Here is an 18,340-nt window from a genome sequence, read left to right as displayed (position 1 = left end):
ACATCAGCTGAATTGAAATTAATAATCAAAACTGCAGACAATTTGAAGATGATGCTGTGGACAACCGAAATAACAACATTCAAATTTTTGACACACACTGGCATTAACAAACAAACATCGATTACAGATAAAGACTTTTCAGGATTCTATATTAATGAGATTCCTTTGACTGCCCAAGCTTCTAACTTTGAGAGTAGTCCCGACCTCATTGGATTTCATATGGAAAAAGTAGAATTTTAGATCCCACTCAAAATCCATCAGACTTAACAGTTTTTAGGAGTTCACGATTTGGCAGGATTGCAACATTTCGACTACATTCTGTGATGTACGATGTTATGGCACTAGCATATAATCAAGGTCACCAAGCCCTCTATGTACCTATATCTTGGTGGCATTGACAGTTAAGCTCCTCCTTCATGACCCTAGTAAATATGTACACTTCACTCAATTATTCATGACCCTACTAATTATGTACACTTCACTCAATTATTCATGACCCTAGTAAATATGCACACTTCACTCAAGCAAAATCATCGATTATGATCTAAGTTTTTTCTATCTTATTTTAATGCTCAGAGGGTGATCTTGATGAGGAGGATCCCAATATAGGAAATGATTCTGATGTTATGTAGCTATTTGTTGTAGCATGATTTTCTTTTGATTTCAGAGGTGATTTAGAGCCTCTCTTGATCTATTTTGAATCAAAGATGGATTGCACTCCGCAATATGTTGGTTATATGCACCCTTGCTATATACATAAAAAAAAAATACATATTTGTGTATAATAATTTGGATTCATATGGATGCACATGAATTATATGTTCTTTTCACAATTTGAATATTTTATGTGTTTTTTGCTCAACCAATCTTTTGGTCCACTTCTAATAACATTGTTGAGGATGCTGTGACAATTTTCCATCATCCAAAAAAGGGAAAATCCAATGTTTTCATTGCATGATTCATCTCGTGAGGTAAATTTATTTTTGTTTTGATATGATTTTGTATCATTCTGTTAAATCTTATGACTTTGGACAAATATCATAGTCCAATATCAATGTCTAATGTATCACTTGACATCTTATACATCTTATATATCGATTTTATTTTCATATTTATGTAGCAATGTGTTTGTTTGATATTGATGTTTTATAAGTTAAAAATTTGAGAAAAAAATGATTTTTTTTAGTTTTTAAAGCCAAAATTTACAGATATTTTCCTCAATATTGCAGATAATTTCAATTTTGGATCCCTGGCCATAAATTACCAATAACAACCATATTGTGGCACTGCCAATCAAAATTCTTCAACCAAGAAACAAATTGACTCCTGATTGCATTTATATATAGTTCCAATTCAACATGTTTCACTTAAGCACATCACTGCAACAAAAGCACTACTTCATTCAATAAATGGAGGTTAGTATTTTAGGAACCAGTTCAACTTGCAGAGTATCACATTAAGGCCAAAAGAGAGAGAAGCAGGTGAGCACATTAAAGCTCAAAGAAAGAGACTGAGAAAGAACATGAATAGCAGAATTAATGACTTGTTGAATGGTGTTGCCATTGATGCCAACATCGGTCCTTGAATGCTCTTCATATTCGTCTAGTTTGCATTGATTGGAAGTTCCAAGTGACATGTTGATTTGTGGTAGCATCGGATGTGCTCTAGCAATGAAAATTGGTGGAGAGGCTAAAGCATATTAGATCTCCAAGACCCAGAAATGGTTTGGGGAAATTCCACCTAGTTAGAGAGATATTAAAATAATTAATATTTTTAATGGAGTTCCTAAGTCTAAACTTAGGAAAATTAAAATATTAATGGATATTAATATTAAACTGGGTAAGAGGATTCTAAATGACATGGATCAAGCCAAATCTAATCTTAGCCATTGATTAGAGACATAATCTCGGTCATTGAAGACTCAACAAGAAAAGTATAAGAGGAGGCTTGAGGGTCAGTTGGAAATACACCAAGATTGATCAGTGAGTTCGATTTTCTGGAGCGAAGTCGCTGAGAAAATTCGAACAAGTGATCTGTGTTGCAGCGAAGGGCAATGAATACATAGCAGAGAGGCAAAGATAGTACCAAAGGGCTAGCGCAGTGACAGAGAGGCTACGCAGAGGCATCCAGAGCCACACAGAGGCAGCCAGAGCCACGCAGAGGCAGCCAGAGCCACGCAGAGGTTGAGGGGCCTATGTGGGTGACGCAGAAGGCCAAAGAATTGACGCAGAGAGACAAAGGCTGACGCAGGGGATTCTAGAGCTACGCTGAGGCTAGCAGGGCTAATGCAGAGCCTTGGAGAAGTGCCGGAAGGATTTTCGTGGGGCAAACTTGCTAAATATTTGTCTCCGAGAAGAGGTATTACTGTCGTGTAAAAATCTCTGTTGGGTTAGCCAGTTTGGCACCTTAGTTGTACTCAAGATATCTGCACAATAATAAAACCCTCAAAACTACTGCATCGGTTTTCTCGCACTGGGTTTTTTAGGGAACAATTGTCCAAAAAATAACGGTGTCCCTTGTGTATTTGCCTATTATTTCAGTTGATGATCTGTATATGAGTTGAGGTTGCATTGGTGTTTATTTTCATTATTTATATGAATAGATAACTGGTTAAGGAATAAACAAGTTGGTGAAATAAACCAGATAATGCAGTAGGGATTTCTAACGTGTCAGACTTAGGAATTTCAACATGACAAAGAGGAAGGAAATCCATAGAAGCCCTACCTTTGATGACAAAGATGACCAAGAAAATCAAGGTCTTTGGAGTCAAGATCATTGTCATGTGGTTCTCATCGTCGTGTCGATTCCAATGGTATGTGGCATGCCTTGTGGTTCATCTCAGTTGGGGAGATATGCTCATTTAAAGTTAATTCTTGGAAAGTTGGTCAAGGAGCCCCAAATTGAATGTTATATGTCAGCCTGATTTGGTTTATTGGTGATATTTTTTGGTTCAAAAATTTAATTAAATTAGTATGGTCCATGGTCAAAGAAATGGACAAGTCGAACTTCAAAATTAAATTATATTTTTGGCTCCAAAAAATTCCTTTTGAAAATTCAAATTTGGAAATTTGAGGTCAGCTCCCTCCTTTGACAAGTCGGTTGGCCTAGAAGCATCTTCAATTAGTATAAATACAGTTCGTTGGGCACTCACTCAATCAAGCTTGCGAAGACACAATGAGATATCTCTGTAATTGTCTGAGGCCTTAACTAGTCTTGCAAACCTTAAGAAGGAGGTTGAAGTTTCTTAAGGGTTTTGGACTGTGATTCTTGTTGTCACCTAAAATGTACACCTCAATGTGGGAAAAATCCCAATCCCAACAGGTGTAATTTTAGAGGCGCAACCCTCAGAGTAGGGGCTGTCACCTATTCCCTACTCACATTGTTTAAGCTCTCTCCTAGACGAGCTAAGGGGTGTAGTCCCTAAAGATGAAAAAAATGGGAAGACTTGTTGAAACAACAAATCCTAGGAGACTAAGGGAAAGGAAACTACTCCTCTAGGCAACTTGAATTAGGATTAATTAGCAAGTGTGTTTATTAAATGAGCAATGTGTATCTTAACAAGATGGATTCAATTGAGATCAATGTAGCAATAACAAGACTAGCAAATATAGACCAGTGCCTTATCAACAATGCTCAACACAAATTATATCACTTGCACAATATAAAAACTTACGTTACTAGATAAGCAATGTTGCAAGACAGATGTTAGTAAGAGACGATGGGCAATATTAAAGTATGAGCAATAACTTGCAAGAATGAAAGGAACTTGTACTTCACTTCAAAGAAATGCTCAAAATAAATATGACAATAGAATGAGCAAGGAAATTAAATAACAAGTACAAGAGCAATAATGAAAGATTGCAAGAAAAAATAAATGCTCACAATTAAGACTATGCCTAAATGAAGGAAAGTTAGATGAAATGCAAGACTAAATTAGGTGAGATGCAACATTTTGGTTAATTTTAATTAAAATGCATAATCTAGATGAAGTCATTCTCCTCAATTGTTTTGAAACAAGTCTTAAACAAGGTTGTAGAAAGAAGGTCCAAGGAAGAAGGCTAAGGCCTTATTAACGATACCTCCTTTTGCTTCTAATGACCCAAGTGTCTCCATTCCTACAAGGGATTGCCCACAAGAGAACAGCAAGGACACTTGTTTTAACCGTTGAGTGATGGCCAAGCTTTTCAAATTGAATGGTAGAGAAGGTTGTCATGTCTAGCTATTCAACCAAGCCTATGCTTGGAGGTAAATTTTTGGTTGCAAATCTAGGTCTAAGATGCAAGTAAAAGATGCAATGCTTCAATGAGATATAATGATATCAGGATGCTTCAAAATAAAATGCCAATGTAATTATAATCCAAATATGAAGTGGGTACTATGAGAACAAGATTTATGGCACTAATCAATGAAGCAACAATAATTACTCAATGAAACAAGAGCAAAAATGACAATTAGAATTAGATGAGTTAGAGCAAAAATCCCACAATGCCTTTAAAGTGTTTCTTTAAGATGATCTTCACTTAGTTTAGACAATGAAGTAAGTGAAATTTAAATGATGTAAACACAACTTAAGAATTGCTAATAACAATGATTAGGGAGACTACTTAGAGCACAATTAGAAAATGAAACAAGACAGAACTAATGTATATAGATCAAGTAAAAATTTACAAAAATGCAAGTTAGTACATGTAATTAGCATGCAATGCAATATGCAAGGGTTAGCAGCTAAGTTAGTAGCTTAGTAATTAAATAAAGCCCCCCTAGTAAAATAGGAGGTGGGATGCCATGGGGGAGGAACCCCAAGCTCCCTCTAGGAAAAATGATTAATTTATTAAAGTTATAAAAGAACCCCCTAGACAAGTGATAGGGTTTAAAATTCTTAAGGGGGTTTACAATATATATATATATATATATATATATATATATATCTTTGAAAAGGAAAAACCCCTACTCAAAATTTTAATGATGTAGAACACTTTTTAAAGATGGAGAAAACTTTATAATGATTTTACAATAGTTAAAATAAGAAAATTTTCTCCCCAAAATTAAATCTGACTTTACCTAAAATGAAATAGGCTCCAAAAATCTAAGTCCAAAGTCGATATGGAAGTATGCAAAGGATAAACGTGGAACTTCAAAAATTAAACACTAAAGTTTCACATAATTAATTCTTCAAGGGTCGACTTCAAAAATTCGCTCAATTATGGAGATATATGCTTGTTGCTTAATAAGAATGCTCATGGATTTTTTGCTAAACATTCAAAATCTAGAAATGCTTCACACTAGAGAATCCTTATGGACCTTGTGGACTCTCGTTCAAAGAAAGAGACTGCTCTAAATAAAGCTTGTGGCCAGGAAAATGACAAATGTGGCTTCAAAACCTCACGGCCAAGCCTGAAATGAGAATCTCACACCTCTGCAAAAGGTTGTGGCTTTCTCCAGCAAAATAGTCACAAAGTACTATCCTCCAATGACCATTTCCTTTCCAAAGTTTAAATGGAGAAACCCATAAAATTAATCGATTTTCTCTGCAGAAGTTTTCTAGGGGTTAGATATTTAATTTCAAACACAAATATGGCCCTAAGGGGCTTGCGTCTAGCCAAGAAAATCCTCAAATGAATTATAAACCACAAATCTATAGCTTCAAAAATTAAATCCTTCATTTAAGATGCTTGGAAGGCCTCTACCTTTTTTTTGCAGTTAAAACATTAAAATTTTATATGGATCTCCTTCAAATTTTATCACCAAATTCTCCAAAAATTCGCTTGAAATTAAATGCAACAATTGTTTGATTTTTAGAGTTCTACAATAGTGTTTGTAACAACCTTAACAAGCCCATGATCGGGATAGGAAAAGCACCTAGAAGCTTGCATCTCCCCTTTCAAAAAAATGCAAATTAAATTTCAAGCCTTAAGAAATTATTTGCTCATGTTGAAGTATCTAAGTTTACTTAATTTAGAAACCCTTCACACACTTTTTCTGATTTATTCCTACCTAATTGTTAATTTTTCTTTAACAAGTTATTTACAAAGTAAATACTGAAAATAAACACCAATGCATGCTCAACATATTACAGATCGGCAACTAAAAGAAACAAGAACAAACACACCACATGACACCACTATTTTTGGACCAATGTCCCCGTAAAAACCCAATGCGGTAAAACTGGTGCAGCTATCTGAGGGTTTTCTTATTAAGCAATATCATAATACAATCTAGGTGCCATAATTGGCCTTGTTAGCGCTTGAAATTTCACCTCAGGCTGAGAAAGGTAAACCTCAAGGCTACATCAAACCATTTAGCCTCGTAGCTAGCCCTACGGGCAGGAGAAGGCTCTCTCCGGTCAATCTCGGCAGATCTTCAATGGGATGAGATGACCAACAAGGTAACACTGATATTAGGCTAGTAAACTGATTAAAAAGGTTGATTTGGGGTTTTTTGGGTTTTTGGTGGCAAATTGAGGAATTGCAATTTTGGGTGCGGGGATTTGACACAGTTTCTGCAGGGGGTTCTTTGGGGCGAGGTAGGAGACCGTATTGATGCCTTTGATTGAGGTGAGTGGATGGAAAAGACCGGTGAGGAGCTAAGGAGAGCAAATAATACTTTGAATTCTCTTTAAACAGTAGAAAACATAGAAATTAAACAAATTTAAAAGCAGAGCATGGCAAGCATGAATTCTTACTTTAACACTTCATTTGTTTAATATGCAGAAGGAAAGAAAGGAGATGAATCACATAACACACTTACAAGAACATTAAGAAGCACTCCATCAATACATGAAACCATAAGAATCCCAAAAAAGACTGCAAAACCCTGGTCTTCCTTAGCCAAAAATTGCAGAGATACAAGTGAAATAATACAATGATAGCTTCTCCCTCAAGAGTCCAACCATGAAAATGAGCAAGAAAGTACATAATATAGATGATCTAACCTCTTTCCCTGCCTCCATGGGTCGAGCTCACTATCCTAGGAGCTGTTTCAACCACTTCTAAACTAAGCACTACAAACTAGGCAGTCAAAACAACTTGCCTCTATAAACTTGGAAACCAATTCATACATTTAATTTTTACCCTTTTCATAAATGAATCATCTAGAAGAGTTACAAAAGGGTAAAAGTGTCTAAAAAGTGTCACAATTACATCAAAGAGGACCATCATTAACCTCAAAAAGTCAAAAAGAGTCAAATCTGCGTTTTTTGGGCTGTACAATGCATTTCTGGACAAAACTGTCTGACAGGTCGTGCCCCCCTGCCTGACGGGTCGCGCCCCTTTGGAGCTCTGTTTGGGGCACTTGCAGGTGGCCAAATTGAGCAAAAGTGGGCTTGTTGGAAAGGTATGTGAGTCTACTTTCCAACCCAACTGGAATTTTTGAATTTGGAGGTCATTTGCCTTGTCAAAACTTAATTCTCCCAAGACTGGTTTCTGCAACTCAAAAAAGGGGCAGAAAGTCAAATTTTGCATGTATTTTGACCTTCTTGAGGCCCAAAACTCCATAAAAACTCAAATCCATCCATAGGCATATGTAACTTTGCATGACAAATCTAGAAATGCTGAGTTTTTGTGAAAAGGAGTTGCCATGATGAAGGGTCTCACCGAGGGTGAGACCCGTTAAAGAGCCAAAACCTGTAAATTACCAAAAAATGCCAAAATTACCCAAAATTCTCAAAAAAATTGGGATTTGAGCTGTGGCTAGGCTATTGAGTGCCATGATCTTTGAGTGAAGCCTCAGCCAAGATACGGAGTGGATTTGGCCTCTTTCTCCTTTTCAGTGCCTCGGTCAACCGCCTTTGAAACATTTTCATCTTTGCCTTGCACACATGCATCCTCGCCCAATAATGATTTTTCATATTCCTCAGCAACTTTTTCTCTTGGTTGGCCTTAGCCAACAGCCTCTCTAAGTGTGCATTCACCTGGATGAGTATAGACTCTCGGTCAACAGGCAATGGATCACCGGGTCTTCTTCGGTTCAAGACTCGGTCACTACGAATCCTCCATAGCTCATCAAGTACTTTCTCCTCCTCCAACTGTTTGTTGCGCTGTTCCAGGTAAGTGATGGTCCATTGGGCACCCTCAAATCTCCTCTGCAAAGCATCATTTTCAGCTCTGAGATGCTCAATGATCTCCTTTGCCTCTCGGCTAGGAGAACTGGCCTCAAGATCAATGACCTCGGTGTCTGGGACTCCTGATGGACCCTCATGGATCATGGGTTGTTTGCCCCTCTGTGCTGCCTGTGCTGATGAAGAAAGCGAGGCCCCTTCCACCTGATGTGGAGATAACACTCGCTGAGCTGATGATGAAGGCGAGACCCCTTCCACCTGCTGTGGAGATAGTACTCGCCTGGCTGCTGCAAATAAGGCCCTTGGGCCTTTCTGATAGGTGACCAGAGGTGAGGAGCTGACAGGTCTAGTGACAGGGATGTCATGCTGGTGTGATGGTCCTCCCTCCTCGTGAACAACCTCAGGATGTGGCTGTGATGGTGCTGTGAAAAACTCACGAGAGATGAACTCCTCCCATGAGATGCCCTGCTGAGTCAACTGATGCAAGACTATGAGCTGAATCAAACCATAATGACATAGGCTCCTGTACTGCTGGGCCGGGGTCTTCCTCTGTAACATGGGCACCATCCTCTGAATGTTCTGAAAGAAGAAAACCGGGATGTTCATCATCCTCACTCGGGTGAAGTGCATCAAGAGGCGAATGTGATATGAGTACACCTGTGAAAATCTGCCCTCACAGGTAAAATAGTGCATAATAAGCCTCATGATGGGAGCATACTCGCTCCGGAGAAATCTGAATGGAAAAACACCCGCCAAATGTCTCATGAATGGTGGTCGGACATAAGGCTCAAAGTGAACAGTATCTAGCATCTTGCGCTTATGCCACACCTCACCAACATTAGGTATCCCTGTAGCATGTGAAATCACCTCGGGTGTCAATGTAAAGTCCACCCCTGCAAGGTTGACATGTCCATCATGCAAATGTAAAACAAAGAGGCGGGCCAACTCTCTGTGATGTTGAATCCGAGAGATCCTCTCACAAAACTGATAACAAGACATGTACTGAAAACAAGTAACTGCCATAGGACAAGCCTGTAATTCTGCCAAAGAGGTGGGCTCCTCTCGCTTATGATGTCCACCCTTACCACCCTTACGAGGCTTCCTCTGTACTTCAACCTCTGTAGATGATGAATGGTCATCACTTTGCTCATAAGTCTCGGTTTCTGACATAGTTTAGGAGCAAAGTGGACAAACTGTACTGCTATCTCTGCCTGTAAAAAGTGCTGAATTCTATGTTGTTTCAAGGGGAAAAAGACATGAGGTAAATGTTAGGGGAGGGACCTTTTAACAAGGAATTGGGAATATATAAATATAACAGGGAATTTTTAAGGAAAATGTTGCAAACCATTATGCATATAGGAATACATATTTCAGGGATATTGGGAAATCATTTGCAAAGATCACTGCATATGGGAAAAAACATGTATGAAAGTGAACATGGGAATATGCATACATGTATTAATAGGGGAGATAGGGAAACATATGCACAAAACTGCTGACATATTCACCAACATTTTTATTGTTTACACATGCATATGGTGGAGGGAAATTAGGGTTTGAATTTGTGATGCTTTGGGAGAGGGGTAGGGTTTGCATTTTTAGTGATTAAGGAGAGGGGAGGATTTGTAGTTCATTTATAAAATAGTATGGGGAAAAAGAGATATACATATAAGTGTGAGTGAAAGGGGAAGAAGGGAAACAAATACAAAGGAAACAAAAAAAACACCTTGAAACAACACAAACCCCAGCACATTTTGACCATTAACATTGCAGTCATATGAAGAGGTTTCACTTGTAAAATTTTGATCATTAAACATGTTCATGATATCCACCATTCATAACCAGCAACCATTCCATGTTTAGAACACCTACCTCAAACGATTTGATGGCTTGGAGGGCGTTTAAGCGAATTTGTTTGGAGTTTGCAGAGATACAGTTCAACGGGTCGCGCACCACGCCCAACGGGTCGCGCCCCTCTGACGAGTAGCGCTCGTTGTTTTTCTGCACTGGAAACAACCCTCTGACGGGTCGCGCGCACCTGACGGGTCGTGCACCTGACCTGACGGGTCGCGCACCAGTCTAATGCCCGAAATCACTCTGTTTTTTCTCCTTTCTCTCAATTACTCTCTCAAACCTCTCTTCCAAGCGTCTAGGATGCACAATGAGAGTGATAGGAGGGAATTTGGGTTTTATAAGTTTCATTTGAAAAAATTTCATTCACAAACCCACTTTCTAATGTTTTCTTTTTGACACTTTATAACACTGACTTTTTGGTTTCTTTTGTCCTGAATTTGACTCATTGAGTGCTTTGACTTTATTCTTTTTGCAGGTAGATCATCTGAGGGATCTTGGCAAGGGGACCAGGGTTGCATTTTGTCCGCTGAAGACCTTTGAAATTTCATCACTTATTTACAAGAAGTTGAAAAATGACCTTGGGTTTAAAAACAGAGTTTTTAAATCCAAGGTGATGATTAGCTATACCAGATAAGAAATCTTGAAGAAACACTTTTACAATCATCCCTCTGGCTTGCTGAATACTCATTGATTTTTCAGACACGTGACCCTGTAAACATATTTGACCAAATCCCTAAACCTAGGAAATTGACCTCAAGACAAGACAAGACAAGCTTGAAAGAGCTAAATGACTTAAATGACCTGAACCAGCAATGCCAAGAGGGGAACAACACACCAGCTCCTCCATCAGGGTTATAGCATGCCTAACGGGATGCAAAAATTGACATTGATGAGACACCTACATATGCAAATGCAAAGAGTTTTGATCGCTGATGGAGGGCTTCAAGACCGACACTAACAAGCCTACCCAACAGAGAATTTCCTTAGCAGCTATACCTCACAGTTTGAGAGAAATCTCTTGGCTAAAACCCCGAAAAACCCTTCCGACGGCTCCTCAGCACAAAACTGCTCCTGCAACCCTAGCGTCTGCCCAATATGGACTGCGTCAACCGCTCTCTGTCTTACGTTGGCCCTGCATCAACCTTTCTTGGCCTGTGTCAGCCCCAAGAAGCCCTGCATCAGCTACACTGGCCCCTCTGGCGCTCTACAAAGCACTTGGCTGCCTCTGTGTGGCATTGCGTGACCCCTTGTTGACTCTGCGTCACCCTCCTTGGCTGTTGCACTGCTCTCCTGACACAATCTCTGCCTTCTCTGTTCCTCTGTACTCAATGCCCCTCAGCTTCTCTCCCGATCACTTATTCTATCTCTCTTAGTAAACCTCGCTCTAGAGAATAGAATGACTGACCATCTGGTGTTCTCTCCAAGTGACCCTCAAGCCTCCTCTTATACTTTTCCTATTGACATATCAACGGCAGAGATTAAGTTCCTAATCAACGACTAAGATTAGATCTAGCTTGATCCATGTCTTTTGGACCATTCTAACACAGATTCATATTAATACACATTAATATTTTATTTTCCCTAAGTTTAGAGTTAGGGACTCCATTAAAAATATTAATTATTTTAATATCTCCTGATCTGTTTAGAATCTGCCCAAACCCTTTCTGGGTATTGGAGATCTCATGTGCCCCAACCTCTCCACCAAATTTCGTGGCTGGAACACATCCGATGCTACCCCAAATCAACACTCCCTCTTCGTGAGGACTGTGATCTAGCCATACTCCTCACTGAGTATTACTCTGATCATCTGGCATTGGTACCTGTGTTGATGCTAGGCCTTCCTGCCCAACATCCTCTGCACTACTGCCTCTTGTATTGTTGCCCTTGGTTCTGCCACTGCTGCATCTGTACGACAGCGCCCTCTACATCCGTGTTGCTGCTAGTCCTTTCTCCCAGTACTGCATCCGCACTGCACCTCCTCTCATCATGCTGCATCATGTTGGCCACTACTTCACTACAACTCAATTACTAAGAAGTAAGTAATTGATCTCCCAATCTAACCTCCCTATTGGGCTAGAGACACCCACTGATGCTGAAGCTCCCTCTGTCGCTGACAAGTGCTCCCTCTCTGACCTCTGCGCTGCTGCAACAACTCCCTGCATCTCGTACCGTTGCACACCTCTCTGTGTCGTACTGCACTGGTGCAACACTCGTGTGCCTCTCGCACTACTGCAGCCTGCTATCTCTACGCGTTCTTGGGAATCCTGCACTGTAGCTCTCTCTATCGCTCCATCCGCATCCGTCTCTACCCACCCAACTAGTCCTACTATTCCTCGTCGGGGCTCCCGTAGCAAGGTCTAATTCAAGAGGCTGGGTACCTCGAGGATCCTTCCCATCATCGCCTATAGTCCACCTGACTACAACTCGATGTCTCCCCACTTCCGCTCAAGTGGCGTGTGTGCACTCATGGCACAATCATCATCTGCTAAAACGTCCTTCTCTACCCATGTTGGCATTGCTTTAGTCTCGGAAGACTTTCCCTTACTCTTCTTCCTTGGGCACTGGGTCGCATAGTGACCCATCTTCCCACAATGGAAGCACTTGATCTTAGAGAGATCTTTCTTCTTCCGCTTCTCCCGCTTTCCCTCGGATGCTAGGGCCACATCCTCCTCCTGCTTGACCTTGATCCCTTTGCTGCTGCTACCTGTCTTTGACTGTCGTCTGATCTCTTCCTGGCAAAGAGTTGCCCGCATCTCGTCCAGGGGTAGGAGAGTTCCTCTGCCCAGGATGCTCTGGACAAACACTTCCCACTCTTCTGAGACAGCATTCAGGGTTGTCCTCACCATAAACTCCTGATCTGGTGTCACTCCTATAGCAGTCCACTAATCTCAAATCTCATTCAATCCTTCGATGGAGTCAATTGTTTGACCCTTCTTCATCTGATACGACCTCATCTGATCTCGAGCAGCGTTCTTCTCTGCACAGAAGTATGTTAGTACAGGTTTTTGAGAGCCTCCCACATCTCAACTGCCATTTCCTTATCGGCTATATGTGGTACCACATGATCCATGACCCCATCTAAGGATAATGCACTTGGCCCTCGCCATCGCCTCTTCGTACTTGTCATTATCATGATCCTTGACCTCGTCAAGGATAATGCACTTGGCCCTCGCCATTGCCTATGCGTACTTGTCGTTATCATTGGGGTTGACTTGGATAGCTATAACCTTCAAGGCGAAGTTCTTGACATGATTCTTGTCAAGCACTGATAAGATTCTGGCCTTCCAGATTGCGAAGTTCGATGCTCTATCCAATCTATCCTGGTCTCTTACCCCGTGTAGTGCCATGACGCTCCTCTACTTCCCTACTGGAAGTTCTCTGTTCGACTCCTCTCAGTCTCTACTTCCCGTCTGGAAGTTCTCTTCTGGACTCCCTCTGAGTCCTGATTTCCCTCCTGGAAATCCTTTAAGCGCTTGTCGACATGACCCCTACTCTGATCGTCTTGTGCAACTGCACTGCTGATCCAGGTTCCTCGGCTAGAAACCCTCGGTAACAACTCCTCTGGCCCTGCTCTGTCAGGTATTGTTTTGACTACAGCACCTCACCAGCTCTACTCTGCAATATTTATGTAGCCTTCTTGACTCCAACCACTGCCTCTCTATGAAATGCGTCAGCCCCTCTCAGCCTCGCGTTGGCTCTGCATCAGCCCTCTCATCCTCTGCGTCAGCAACACTGGCCTCTCTGAGGCTCTGCGCAGCTCCTGACTACTTCTACGTGGCTCTAGCTAGCTCTGCGTCACACTTCTTGGTATGCGCTGCTAGAAACAGCTTTTGTCACTTCAGGACAGTAGTTTTCTGTTGCTATTGCTTCGCTCGACTGATATATTTTAGTCCTCCTATGATCTACAATCACGCTCTGATATCGTGTTGAAGTTTCTAAGTTAATTTAGAAACCCTTCATGCACTTTTTCTGATTTATTCCTACCTACTTGTTAATTCTTCTTTAACAAGTTATTTACAAAGTAAATACTGAAAATAAACACTAGTGCATGCTCAACATATTACAGATCAGCAACTAAAAGAAACAAGAACAAACACACCACATGACACCATTATTTTTGGACCAATGTCCCCGGAAAAACCCAATGCGGGAAAACCAGTGCAGCTGTCTGAGGGTTTTCTTATTAAGCAATATCAGAGTACAATCTAGGTGCCATAACTAGCCTACCCAACGGAGAATTTCCTTAGCAGCTATACCTCACAGTTTGAAAGAAATCTCCTGGTTGAAACCCCGAAAAACCCTTCCAACAGCTCCTCAGCACAAAACTGCTCCTGCAACCCCAACGTCTACCCAATCTGGACTGCGTCAGCCCCTCTTTGTCTTACGTTGGCTCTGCATTAGCCTTTCTTGGCCTGCGTCAACCTTTCTTGGCTTGCGTCAGCTCCAGGAGGCCCTGCGTCATCTCTGGGAGCCTCTGTGTTAGCTACGCTGGCCCCTCTGGTGCTCTGCGCAACACTCGGCTCCCTCTGCGTGAGCCCTTGCTGGCTCTGCGTCACCCTCCTTGGCTATTGCGTTGCTCTCCCCGCACAATCTCTGCCTTCTCTGTTCCTTTGTACTCAATGCCCCTCAGTTGCTCTCCTGATCACTGATTCTATCTCTCTTAGCAAACCCCGCTCTAGGGAATAGAATGACCGATCATCTAGTGTTCTCTCCAAGTGACCCTCAAGCCTCCTCTTATACTTTACTTGTTGACATATCAACGGTCGAGATTAAGTCCCTAATCAACGGCTAAGATTAGATCTGGCTTGATCCATGTTTTTTGGACCATTCTAACACAAATTCATATTAATACACATTAATATTTTATTTTCCCAAAGTTCAGACTTGGGGACTCCATTAGAAATATTAATTATTTTAATATCTCCTGATCTGTTTAGAATTTGCCCAAACCCTTGCTAGGTATTGGAGATCTCATGTGCCCCAACCTCTCCACCAAATTTCATGGCTAGAGCACATCCGATGCTACCCCAAATCAACAGCTCAAATATCGATGGCAAAACCCTTAAAAAAGAAGATTTATTTTTTCTCTGCACAAAACAATTCATGAAATCAAGGCATATACTCTCGGCTTTGAAGGAAAAAGGCAGAGACCCTTGCGGCTAACTAGATCAATTACAACAACAACAAAAAATTATGGCAAAAATAATGAAACCCTCCTCAAATATTTTCAATGGTCACCGCAGAAATGAGAGGGTTAACTTGTGAAATCAAAAGGAAAGATCTAAACCATTTAATTTTATGCAACCATTTAGAAGATACAACATATTTACCTTGGGGTCTTGGAACAACTTCCCATACATCTTTATGAATGATGAATTCATATTCTTTAACCATTGCATCTTTCCACACTTGGGCATTTAAAACTTCTTTAAAAGCGCACGGTTCAGCTTGAATAATGTTGCTCATGGCTATAACATATCCTTGGAACCGGCAAGGTTTCTTGTTTTCTATGAAATTTCCTCTAGGGGTAGCATGTTTATCAGCATCTTGAAGAGTGTCACAAAGCCATAAAGGTCTCCTTTTAGGAGGATCACATGGAGGAGGATCCAAAGGATCCATGGGCTCCATGGGTTCATCAGCAAGATTAGTTTTACCTTCAAGATCTTCTTGTATTTCAAATACATCATCTTGACTATCAACATTAGCAGGAGGAAGAGGAGTGTCTATTGCTTTTCCAAGAGCGACATCTTCATCAAATGTTACATCCCTGCTAAATTCTATATTTCTTTAACCAGGTTCGTATATTATGTAAGCTTTAAAATTCTGACAATAAGCAACAAATGGACCTTTCTTACCTGAAGCTTCCAAATTGTTCATTTTCTCTTTTGGGACATGGAAGTAGACAGGAGAGCCATAGATCTTCAGGTGCCCAACTTCGGGCTTCTTGCCAGTGAAGACATCTTCAGGAGTCTTGTTGATCAGGGCACGGTAAGGAGATCTATTTTGAACATAGACAGTTGTATTCGCAACTTCTCTCCATTGAAACTTTGGCAATTTTTTATCATGCAACATAGCTTTGACCGCTTCCATGATAGGTCTATTCTTTTTCTTGGCGACACCATTTTGTTCTAGGATATATGGTACAGTGGTCACTTTTCTGATTCCAACTTTTTCTAGAAGTCAATGAAATCACTAGAAGGAAGTTTTGACATACGATGACTATGCCATGAGTGCACACGCACCACTTGAGCGGAAGTGGGGAGACATCGAGCTATAGTCAGAAGGACTACAGGGGATAAGGGGCAGGATCCTTGAGGTACCTAGCCTCTTGGATTAGACCTTGCTATGGGAGCCCCGTCGAGGAGTAGCAAGACTAGCTGAGGTGGGTAGAGACGGATGCGGATGGAGCGGCAGAGAGAGCTACAGTGCAAGAGTCCCGAGGCAGCGCAGAGCTAGCAGGCTGCAACAATGCAAGAGGCACAGGAATGTTTCACCAGTGCAGGAAGGCACAGAGAGGTGTGCAATGGTGCAAGATGCAGGGAGTTATTGCAACAGTGCAGAGGTCACAGAGAGGGAGCACTTGTCAACGGCAGAGGGAGCTTCAGCATCAGTGGGTGTTTCTAGCCCAACAGGGAGGTCAGTTGGGAGATCAGTTACTTACTTCTCAGTAACTGAGTTCCAGTGCAGCAGTGGGCAACACGATGCAGCATGATGAGAGTAGGTGCAGTGCGGATGCAGTGTTGGGAGAAAGGGCTAGCAGCAGCATGGATGCAGAGGGAGTTGTCATACAGATGCAGCAGTGGCAGTGGCAGAACCATGGGCAACAGTACAGGATGCAGCAGTGCAGAGGATGTTGGGCAGGAAGACCTAGCATCAGCACAGGTACCGTTGCCGGATGATCAGAGTAATACTCAGTGAGGAGTATTGCTAGAGCATAGTTTTCGCTAAGGCGCAGTGTTGATTTGGGGTAGCATTGGATGTGCTCTAGCCATGAAATTTGGTGGAGAGGTTGGGGCACATGAGATCTCCAATACCTAGAAAGGGTTTGGGCAGATTCTAAACAAAACAAGAGATATTAAAATAATCAATATTTTTAATGGAGTCCCTAAGTCTAAACTTAGTGAAAATAAAATATTAATGTGTATTAATATGAATCTGTGTTAGAGTGGTCCAAAAGACATGGATCAAGCCAGATCTAATCTTAGCTGTTGATTAGGGACTTAATCTCGGCCGTTGAGATGTCAACAGGAAATGTATAAGAGAAGGCTTGAGGGTCACTTGGAGAATAACCAAGAGTGACCAGTGATTCTATTCTCTAGAGCGGGATTTTCTAAGAGAGATAGAAACAGTGATCGGGAGAGCAGCTGAGGGGCATTGAGTACAGAGAAACAGAGAAGGCAGAGATTGTGTCGGGAGAGCAGCGCAGCAGCCAAAGAGAGTGACACATAGCGAGCAAGGGCTCACACAGGGCCATGCAAAGGCAGCCAAGTGCTGCGCAGAGCACCAGAGGGGCCAGTGTAGCTGACGCAGAGGCTCCCAGAGCTGACGCAGAGGCTCCCAGAGCTGACGCAGGCCTCCTAGGGCTGACGCAATGCCAGCGTTGGACAGAGACGGGCTGACGCAGTCCAGATTGAGCAGACGCTGGGGTTGCAGGAGAAGTTTTGTGCTGAAGAGCTGCTGGAAGGATTTTCCAATGTTTCAGCCAGGAGATTTCTCTCAAACTGTGAGGTATAGCTGCTAAAGAAGTTCTCTGTTGGGTAGGCCAGTTTCGACACTCAGATTGTACTCTGATATTGCTTAATAAGAAAACCCTTAAATAGCTGCACCGGTTTTCCCATATTGGGTTTTTCCGGGGACATTGGTCCAAAAATAATGGTGTCATGTGGTGTGTTTGTTCTTCTTTCTTTTAGTTGTTGATCTGTAATATGTTGAGCATGCACTGGTGTTTATTTTCAGTATTTACTCTGTAAATAACTTGTTAAAGAAAAATAACAAGTAGGTAGGAATAAATCAGAAAAAGTGCATGAAGGGTTTCTAAACTAAGTAAACTTAGAAACTACAACAGAAAGTTACTTTAGAAAGGTCAAAAATCAAATTCTATTCAAGGAAATTCATCCTATAGTTGTCAATTTTCAACAATAATTACACAAACGATTGGCAAAGTTCTATATTTTCTCTTTCCGTTGTTGTTTTGTGAGCAATTAGGCAATTTTCATTCCTGGTTCTTGGTTTTACTGTTTGAATTCTAAGCCATTGCTATGTGAATATATACTTCCTACTAAACAATATATCAATTTCCTGATCTGGAAATTTCCTTTGAGGCACCATGATTTATAACAATATCCTCTTTAGCTAGATTACAGCACAACCAAAAACATTCTATGTGCCATTTATTTGCAACCAAGGACAGAAAGCAATAAACTAAAATGT

At 41.2% G+C, this 18,340-nt stretch overlaps 1 protein-coding gene across 1 annotated transcript in view; it reads right to left on the bottom strand.

The window, feature by feature from the left end:
• The window catches only part of LOC149145507 (GATA transcription factor 28-like), a 227,125-nt gene that overhangs the window by 73,140 nt on the left and 135,645 nt on the right, over window positions 1-18,340 (bottom strand). The window lies entirely within an intron of this gene.

Source organism: Pinus tabuliformis, chromosome X (assembly GCF_031772625.1).
Source record: "Pinus tabuliformis cultivar Carrire ecotype Pingquan chromosome X, CPIR1, whole genome shotgun sequence".
Classification (NCBI taxonomy): domain Eukaryota; kingdom Viridiplantae; phylum Streptophyta; class Pinopsida; order Pinales; family Pinaceae; genus Pinus; species Pinus tabuliformis.
This window is presented reverse-complemented; position numbering and strand designations above follow the sequence as displayed.